This window comes from Tachyglossus aculeatus, unplaced genomic scaffold (genome assembly GCF_015852505.1).
Source record: "Tachyglossus aculeatus isolate mTacAcu1 unplaced genomic scaffold, mTacAcu1.pri scaffold_151_arrow_ctg1, whole genome shotgun sequence".
NCBI classification, from domain to species: Eukaryota; Metazoa; Chordata; class Mammalia; order Monotremata; family Tachyglossidae; genus Tachyglossus; species Tachyglossus aculeatus.
The window spans coordinates 518,970-528,769 of NW_024044874.1; the positions used below are offsets into that span (position 1 = coordinate 518,970).

The following is a 9,800-nucleotide window of genomic DNA, read 5'->3' on the forward strand; positions in this document are numbered from 1 at the left end:
TTGTTCTCACCTAAGCGCTTAATAAAGTGCTCTGCACTTAGTAAGTGCTCAATAAATACCATTGATGATGGTAATGAGGTCAATAAGTGGGATGAGGGAGAGGCGATTACAGGAGAGCAAAGACCCCAGGGAGAGAGTTAACAATGGAGACGTAGAGGGGAATGCCTTCTGGAGAAGACTCTGAAGAGGCAAATAGGGAAAATGGGAAAAATACTGGAGAAAATTGAGTTGTTCAAGCCCCTAACAGGGAAGGGAGTTAGGAAAAGGCAAAAGATAAAACTTGTTCAAGCAGTGAAAGAATTCAAGGAAGATGTAAATGAAGAAAAGGATGCATACAACTGCTGCTGAGCTACGAAACCCCAATCTTTTGTCATTACAGAGTCAACATCTCTAGTAACACCCTGTGCACTCACCTATGGCATGGAGTTCATGGCATTTACAAACAATGTTGCAGAATTTGTTTTTCTAGGGCTTTCTCAAAACAAGAAGGTGCAGAAAGTATGTTTTCTTGTATTCCTGCTCTTGTATACAGCCACTCTTCTGGGAAATCTTCTCAATGTAGTAACTGTTAATGTCAGTATGAATCTTGGCTCACACATGCATTATTTCCTCATCTATCTGTCCTTTGTGGAGACCTGTTACTCCTCTACAACTGCTCTGAACTAATTCTAGACTTAGGCGTTGAAAAGAAAGGGATTTCCTTGAATGACTGCATGACTCAGGTATTCTTCATTCATTTCTTTGGTGGGACCAAGATTTTCCTCTTCACCGTGTTGGTCTATGATCACTATGTTGCCATCTGTAAGCCCCTGCTCTACACCTCTTTTATAAGCCTACGTGTGTGCGACCTTCTGGTTGGGATGGCCTGGGTGGGTGGCTTTTTGCATTCGATAGCTCAAACTATCCTCGTATTCCGCTTACCCTTCTGTGGGCCCAATATGATTGAGCACTATTTCTGTGACCTGCTCCCTCTGCTGAAACCTGCCTGCGAGGACACTTTTGTCAACGGCTTGCTGATTGTGGCTAATGGTGGGATGTTGTTTGCGGTCAGCTTTCTGGTATTGGTTGTTTCACATCTTAGTATCTTACTCCACTTAAGACACGAGGTTCTAGAGGACATCGCAGAACCCTCTCGACCTGTGGCTCCGATATCACCGTGGTGATCTTGCTTTTGGACCTTGCATCTTCATCTACATGCTGCCCTCCGCCACGTTTTATGTCGACAAGATGGTGGCTGTGTTCTACACTGTCATCACCCCCGGGTTGAACCCGATCATTTACTCTTTGAGAAATACCAAAATGAAAAATACTTTGAGGAGACTATGGGTCATAGAGATGAAAGGAGGAGAAAATGAAAGACAATATGGGATGAAGATTGGTGATTTGTGATGAAACATCTGAGGGAAAAGGAATTTTACGGGCTGCGTATGTGGTTAAGGGAGAGATTGTATGCAAATGAGCGAATGAGTATGAAAGTATAGGTGTGTTTGAGTGTATGTTTGTGTGTTTGTGTGTGTGTGTGTGATAGAGACAAAGAGAACGTTTACTTCTCTTCCTTCCCTCCACTTTCTCAGCCTCTTTTTCACCCTTCTAACCTCCCCTACTCTTCAGTTTTCCCTTTCCCTTTCCCTCTCTTTCTCCATTTCCTTTATCACTTCTCTCCCCCTCTCTTTTCCTTTCTCTCTCCTTTCCTTTCTCTCTTCCTCACCCCCCTTTCTCTTTCTTCCCCCCTTCTCCATTTCTCTCTCCCACTTTTAATCTTGGATCATTATGCCTGCCCCATTTAAACCCTGCCTACAAATTCCCTACTTGCAGGACATTTTTAAAGGCAGTTCTATTCACCAATATCATTTCTTTTCATTGTTTTAAGAAAAAATTATTAGGCTGTTAAGAGTTTATTAAGGATTTGCTAAGATGGCAGCATTTGTACTCAATCTTTTCCCTTTGAGCACTTGCTATTCACCCCAGGCTCAGCCCTCAGCCCCACATCAGCTATGTACATATTTGTAATTTAGTTATTCATATTAACGTCTGTCTCCTCCCCTAGAATGTAGACTCGTTGTGGGCAGGGAACATGACTACCAACTCTGTTGAGGTATATTCTTCCAAGGATTTAGGACTGTGCTTTGCACACCGTGCTCAATAAATACCATTGATTGTTTGGTCTGCTGTAAAAAGATTCATTTAATAGGGAAGGAATTCAGACTTCTTGCAAACCAAAGTGGGATAGAGTCTCGCCTCCAAGAAGCAAGACTGGAAAAGTGGGAAAGGGCTATGGAGACAGAAGGAGACCGAGGGACTGACAGAGAAGAGGTGGAGAGAGGCAAAGAGTTTGGGGACAGGGAAAGGAAGGCTTATTGAATATCAGTCTGGCGCGGGTGGTGGCTCCCAATAACCCTGATGTCAGATTTCAATGATCCCAAAGACCCACATCACCAGAGGACTCTGCCCATCCCGCCATAAAGAGGCCATCTAGAACCTTCTCTAGAGGACAGTTCCAACTGCTCCTTTTCTAGCCAGAGATTTTCTAGCTCCGGGATCTCAAATCTTTCCTGCATTCTTTGCTGGACAACCTCTTCTTTTCCAGGATTACAAGCTCTCTGGAAAGAAGAGAAGAGGATGGTGACCATTCTGGGACACTTTGAAAACAATATCATGGAGGGTCTTTTCCCAGAGCAAAAAAAAAAAAAAAAAAAGAAAAATGAGAAATCAATTGGTCTTCAGAAATAAGCGAGCCACAATTCACAGGCCTCGGGTTAAAATCAAATCGATGAACAAAACAGGCTGTACACATTGAAACACTGTAACAATGCTCTGCACACAGTAAGCACTCACTGAATGCAACCGATTGATCATGGAGTCCCCTCAGATGCAAATGCAGTATCCAAGACGATCCCCCCATACCCTTCAATCTGTGCTGGGAGTTTGGATCTTCACTCATCTAGAACCCTCATTCTCATGGTGGGAGTCCTGTACTGTGTTCCTCCTTCCTCCCTTGATTCCTCTTTTTTAATCGTGAGTTTTCTCGATTGTGATCAGTTGAAGACAGGGAATGGGTGTTAAACTTCTCAGATACTCTCCCAATTTCTTAGAACAGTGCTTCACACTCAGGAAGTGCTAGATAAATACCAATCATTGGTTGACTGGGTTAGAAAATTTTCTATGATGATGTTATGATTATGTCACTACTGCAGAGCTACACTATAAGATAAAAGTGCCAGAGATTTTCCCTTTGTCAGTCTTCCTTTGAGACTGATATTGAGAGATTCATCCAATACTCCTGGGCTAATGAGAGATAGGGTGGCATTGATAAATGAAATCCACAGATAATACACAAATAATCCCAAACAACACTTTATATGAAACAGTTTTAACCCCTTCTCCTATTAATCACTTTAACGGGAGCTGCTAATATAAGCAAAAATGGATGTTTTGTATTTCACCTCCCTTTCTCTTTTCTCCTCATTTTTAGATTAGGGTTAATCAGCTTCTAAATGACCACATTTAATATTGTTTGTAATTTCTCCTAGGTCAAAGTATTCCTATTGGCGTCCAATACTCTTAGGAGTTCAACTCCAAGCTTTAAGACATTTTGGGAAGTCACTTTAGGGTATCGCCTATGTATGCTATGTTATGTATGCTAGGGTCAGAGAAGGGGAAAGTTTTCCAAGGACCGGATTAGATGATCTATTAAGAGGCTCTGGGAGAATGATGGTGTAGTATTTTGACTAAGAACACTCTGGAACCAATTTCCCTGCATTCTAGTGAATCAGCTCCTACTAACCAGAATTGGTCTGAATTAGTTTGGGCCACTTCGAGATTGGTCTAATAGCTCTAGCAATCATTCCTGAAGACCCTGGGCTTTTTTCGTAGTACAAAATGCAGCTGAATTCAAATATTTTCCCTGAATCCAATCTTTTAGCCCTAAGCAGCAAGTCCAGGAAGATTATTAGAAGAGGTGGATCAGATCACATAGCATCCAAGAAACCTTTGATATCTTCACAGCTGAGTTTTTTTTAATAACAACAAGAATATCAACAAAATGTGATTGTTCTCTTTTGTCCTAGTAAAAATAATAAAATCACATTGCTTATTTGATTATAATTGTCATAATGAAGTTGGATTTTCTTTTTCGTTAGTGAAATTTATCATTTGGTAGTGGTGGAAAATTTGATATTGGACAATGATAACAATAATGATATGGTATTTGTTAAACACTTATTATGTGCCAAGCACTGTTCAAAGCGCTGGTTATTCTCTTTTGTTCAGGATTAAAAACATGGAAATCAAATCCTGATTCTGGTTGTCTTCTTTACACTCTTGTTTCTCCCTCTCAATGGCAAATGTTTTTAAGAACCATTCCTTACTTGAGTAACTCCCAGACCGTGGATAGATTACATGGAGTCACAGGAAAAGATTACAAAGGGCATCTTAATTTGTGAAAGTATAAACAAAATTACTCATAAAACATTCTTATAAAATGTCTGCTAAATTAATGATCAAAGATTATAATGTAGAGATTAAAGAAAAGTCTATATGATTTTTGAAAAGTTGAATGGCTTATGGTAATAATACTGTCATTGCTATAGTTTTAATATTTTTAATTATGCTAGATGATTTTCTCTGACATAACCTTTTTCTCTTGGTGCCAGTGGTTGGTAGGTAGATGTGCAAATTTACCCTGATTTTTCAGAATTCAGCAGTGAACATTTTAAATTAAACCAATCACCACATCTTTATTATGCACTTTCATATTCATGGTATAAAATTATGAGCTATTCCTTTTGATTGAGAAGGAATAATTTGATGTCAATTGCCAGAAAATAGAAGCGTTAAAAAAAATTAATGGTTTTTGTTAGGCGCCTACTGTGTGCCAAGCACTGTACTAAGTGCTGGGGTAGATACAAACTAATCAGGTTGGATATAGTCCATGTGCCACATAGAACTCACAGTCTTAATCCCCACTTCACAGATGAGGTTACTGAAGCCCAGAGAATTGAAGTGTCTTGCCCAAGGTCACACGGCAGACAACTGGTGAAGCCAAGATTAGAATCCAGGTCCTTCTGATTCCCAGGCTTGTGCTCTATTCACCGGGCCTTGCCTCTGATTAGATTCCATCTTGATGGTACTGAAAGAAAGAGCTGAGGAACTAAGGGGTGTAAAGACATTTTAGTAACGTTTACAAATGCAGCAGGGTAAGTCAAGGAAATTCTCTGCCCTTAGCAATTCCACACAGCCCTGTCAATTCCATCTTCCAATTCCTGAAGTTGGTTTTTCTCTGATTGAAGAATTCTCAGTGTTACGGTGGAAAACACATTCCAGGCATGGACTCTGGGAAATCTCTCCTGTGGCTATTGCGTGTTTGCTGTACGTTAACTTTTGCCAGCAAGGTTTCATTCATGCCTAGAAGGGCTTGGTGCATCGAAACATTCATTCTACAAGTTGGATTCATAAACGTATTTGTTTGAAACAATCCAACAGAGAACTTCTATATGGTCTCTTAAGGCAGTGCCCATTCTGTGGTTCTAGGAAATACATTATCTGATTTGAAAGGTCTTTTGGATGGTGCTGGAACATTCTGTACAAGCTTAAAGTGGAATGAGAAATCTGAAAGCATCCTCAAATTGACAATAGAGAGAATATTATAATACCTCGCTGACATTTGCTTTTTAAATCGAGTTGAGCTCTGTTTCTCTCCTCTCTCCCACTTGTATAAATGGATGTTAACCAATCAATATCATATGGGTAGGTGACACTTTTTATTCTTTTATAACTGTGAAAGAGACATCATTTTGGCTGAATTTTACAAATCTGCAGGGTGAAAAGATCTGGGGAAATGACAGGTGAAAGGAATTGTATATAAAAGGTGTAATAACTGCAGAATTTGTTATGTGCTCACTATATTCCAAGCATCGCACTGCAGCCCCGGGGTAGATACAAGAAAATCAGGTCCCATAAAGGGCTCACAGTCTAAGTAGCAGCGAGAATAGACATTGACTCCCCATTTTGCAGATGGGGTACCTGAGGCACGGAGAATTTGAATGACTTGCCCAAGGTCACAATGCAGGCAAGGGCACAGCCAGTATTAGAACCCAGGTCCTCTGACTCCCAGGCCAGTGTTCGTTAAATTAGACCATGCTGCTTCTTTGGAGAAAGTTCTGTAAGGGCCATGTCGGGCTATAGTGGCTGTCAGGACCAATATGGTCATTACATGTACGCTTAACCTGGAAATGGTGGGGACTTAGTCCTTAAAGGTTTTTGATATTCTGTAATCAATCAATCCCCCTCTCAGGGTCGCACATGGAGAGTTTCCAGTACTCTACCAGTCTCGACTACTGGAGGGAGTGTCAAGCAGAGGCCTGTCCATTCCATCCCATTCCATTCCATTCCATTCCTAGCTTGGGCAGTGGGTAGCGAGTGGAAGGCAATCTGCTACAAGTCAAAACACACCTGTGCTGGGCAGCAGTAGCATGGGAGAGAGTCAAGGGCAGAGACTCAAATTTATTGCATGGAAGAGGGCATTGGTAAACCACTTCTGTATTTTTACCAAGAAAACTCTTTGGATACACTTCCAGAATGACTGAAGCTGGAGGTGGGGCATTCTGGGATAGATGTGTCCATGGCACCGCTTTGGGTCAGAAATGACTCGACAGCATAAGACAAGATAAGACAATCAATATATGATATTTATTGTGTGTAAACCATGCACAGAACGCTGTATTAAACCCTTGGAGGGGTACAGTATGATAGAGTTGGTAGATACGTTCCCTGTAACAAACAGAACTTGTGAAAAACCTGTTAAGGCTTGGAATGCACTGGGGAGGAGATTGGGGTGTGTTTGCCTAGTCAACAAACTGTAAGCTCACTGTGGGCAGGGAATGTATCTGCTATATTGTTATATTGTACTGTCCCAAGTACTTAGTCAGTGTTCCGTGCACGGTAAGTGCTCAGTAAATATGACTGATTGATTGAGGTAAATATCCTTATTTCTACTGTCTGTAATCTATTTTAATGTCTATTACCCCTACAGGGGATAAGCTCCTTTAAAACAAAATATTTTAATGGTATTTGCTAAGTGCTTGTCGACCACGAGGAGACACTGTAACCAGGAAGAGGATCCAAGGTGGCAGTTCCCAATCATTCTTTCATTCAATCGTATTTATTGAGCGCTTACTGTGTGCAGAACACTGTACTAAGCGCTTAGCACTGCACTAAGCGCTTAACATCATAACCTTCTCACCCAGCACGGGGCAAAAAACCTTGGTTGAGCCGGGGCTGGGAACAAAGAGGTTCAGCACTGTACTAAGCACTGGGGTAGATACAAACTAATCACATTGGACACACTCCATTTGCCACAAAGGGCTCACAGTCTTAATCCCCATTTCACAGAAGATGTAACTGAGGCATAGAGACATAAATTGCCTTGCCAAAGTCACACAACAAACAAGTGGTAGAATAGGGATTAGAACCCAGGTCCTTCTGTAAGATCTGTTTAGACGGTAAGCTCTCTCTAGACTGAAAAGCTCACTGTGGGCAGGGAATGTGTCTACCAACTCTATTATATTATACCCTCCCAAGCACTTAGTACAGTGTTCCACAGTAAGAGATCAATAAACATCATTGATTGATTGATTGATTCCCGGGCCCCTGCTCTATCCACTAGGTCATGGTCTTTCTCTTGTGGGCAGCAATCATGTCTACCAGTTCACTTGTATTGTATTCACTTGTATTGTACCCTCCTGAGCGTTTAGGACAGTGCTTTGCAAATAGTAAGTCATCAGCAAATACCATTGATTAATTGTTGTTCATACCCTCCTTCTGACCAGCTCCCATGCTGGAACTCCAAGAGGATGGATCATAGGGCATAGAATCAGAGAAAACATTCCAGAGACCATGGGGAACTCTTTGTATCAGAGGAATCCCCAGAGAGAATGTTTTTGAAAAAAAATGCATTTTGCCTGAATTTGCTCCCTTCATCGTTATTTCATATTGGGTTTTGTTGCAGATGCATTTCCCCTCTGCTCAACCCAACTAAAAGGAACATATGGAGAAGAGAAGCAATGTGACAGAATTTATTTTCTTGGGAATTTTGCAGAATAAGGTGTTACAGAGAATTGTGTTTGCCCTCTTCTACATGGTATCATTGTTGGGAAATCTCTTCATAATGAGAACCAACAATGTCAGCCCCCGCCTCGCCTCCCCCATGTACTTCTTCCTCAGCTACCTCTCCTTTCTCAACATCTGCTATTCTATCATCACCCCAAAGATGATGGCCGACCTATTTGCCAAGAGAAAAACCGTATACTTCAGCAGTTGTATGACTCAGCTGTTCGCTGTGCACTTCTTTGGCTGCACGGACATCTTCCTCCTCACAATGATAGCCTACAACTGGTGCGTGGCCATCTGTAGACCTTTGTGCTACCTGACCATCATGAGCCGGGGGGATGTATCAAGCCATGGTGACCTCCCTCTGGGGCAGAGCGTTTCTACACTCCATCGTTCAGACACTCCTCACCATACAGCTTCCCTTCTGCCACCCCAACGTGCTAGATCACTACTTCTGCAATGTGCATCCCTTGCTGAAACGTTCCTGCGCTGACAGCTCTGTGGTGGGTCTGATGGTGGTGGCCATCAGTGACATGATCTCTCTGGTGGCCTTCTTCATCCTGGTGATCTCCTACATCATCATCTTGTTCACCCTGAGTACCCAGTCACCTGAGGTGAGGCGGAAAGTGCTCTTGACTTGTGGGGCTCACATGCCGTGGTCTTCCTGTTCTTTGGCCCCTGTCTCTTCATGTACATTCGTGCCTCTCACACCCTAGTGGTGGATAAGATGGTTATCACCGTTATTTAGCACCGTTATATCACCGATGCTGAATCCCCTCATTTGCACCCTGAAGAATGACGTTGAAGTGAAAAGCTCTATGAGGGAATTGTGGAGGTGAAGGCTGTCCTCGGGAGGAAAATTAACACTGTGGTCAGCATGGGGTTTCCACATCATCAGTGCTATTTGCCAAGTGCTTACTGTGAGCGGAGCACTGTAGCAGAGTGGACTAGTGGAGTCAGAAAGACCTGGGTTCTGATCCTGACCTCACCACTTGTCTTCTGTTTGACCAGGGGCAAATCACTTCACTTCTCTGTGCCTCAGTTGCCTCATATAATAATAATAATAATAATAATAATGGTATTTGTTAAGCACTATGTGCGAAGCACTGTTCTAAGCACTGGGGGAATACAAGGATATCGGGTTGTCCCACGTTGGGCTCACAGTCTTAATCCCCATTTTACAAATGAGGTAGCTGAGGCACAGAGAGGTTAAGTGGCTTGCCCAAGGTCGCACAGCTGACTAGTCTTGGAGCTGGGATTCGAACCCATGACCTCTGACTCCCAAGCCGCGCACTTTCAACTGAGCCATGCTGATTCTCATGTGTAAAATGGGGCTCGAGATTGTGAGTCCCATATGGGACAGGGCCTGTGCTCAGCTCAACCTGATTAGATTGTATCTACCGCAGTCCTTAAAACAGTGCTTGGCACATAGTAAGTACTTAACAAATACTGTCACCATTATTATTATTATTACAAAGTGCTTGGGAGAGTACAGTACAACAGAGTTGGTAGACATGTTCCCTGCCCACAACAAGTTTACAGTTTAGAGATGAGTTTGGATGTAATTGGTAGATAGCCCTGGATCACTGCCACTGTCCGACTCCTTTGCTCTTATGATCGAGCTGCCGAACGCTGCTGGAGAAAATCTAAACACCATGCCAACCTCGTTCACTTCAAGTTTATCCTTTCCTGCC

The 9,800-nt window shown here is 42.3% G+C and overlaps 2 pseudogenes; both read left to right on the forward strand.

Moving 5' to 3' along the window:
- The first annotated feature begins 429 nt into the window (after window positions 1-429).
- On the forward strand, window positions 430-1,389 carry LOC119923172 (annotated as a pseudogene).
- A 6,655-nt stretch (window positions 1,390-8,044) lies between these two features.
- Window positions 8,045-8,945, forward strand: LOC119923163 (annotated as a pseudogene).
- Window positions 8,946-9,800: the final 855 nt, after the last annotated feature.